The sequence below is a fragment of the Penaeus monodon genome, chromosome 31 (assembly GCF_015228065.2).
Source record: "Penaeus monodon isolate SGIC_2016 chromosome 31, NSTDA_Pmon_1, whole genome shotgun sequence".
NCBI lineage: Eukaryota > Metazoa > Arthropoda > Malacostraca > Decapoda > Penaeidae > Penaeus > Penaeus monodon.
Window position 1 is genome coordinate 31,572,088 of NC_051416.1, and position 221 is coordinate 31,572,308.

Sequence of the window (221 nt, forward strand, 5' to 3'; positions counted from 1 at the left end):
GTGGCGATAGTCATGTAAGTATTCAGTTTACACATATCCTCCGTGCGTGAGGAGGAATACAACTTTACTTTGAGTTGGAATAATCCCAACAGTATAGGTAATATCCTGAAAATTGAGGGTAATTGCTTTTTGCCTCATCCATTTAGGTGCATTACCATGGTTACAGATTGCTGTCTTTTGGTCTCGTGAGTGTGTGAACGTAGTGCGAATAGCGCATTCGC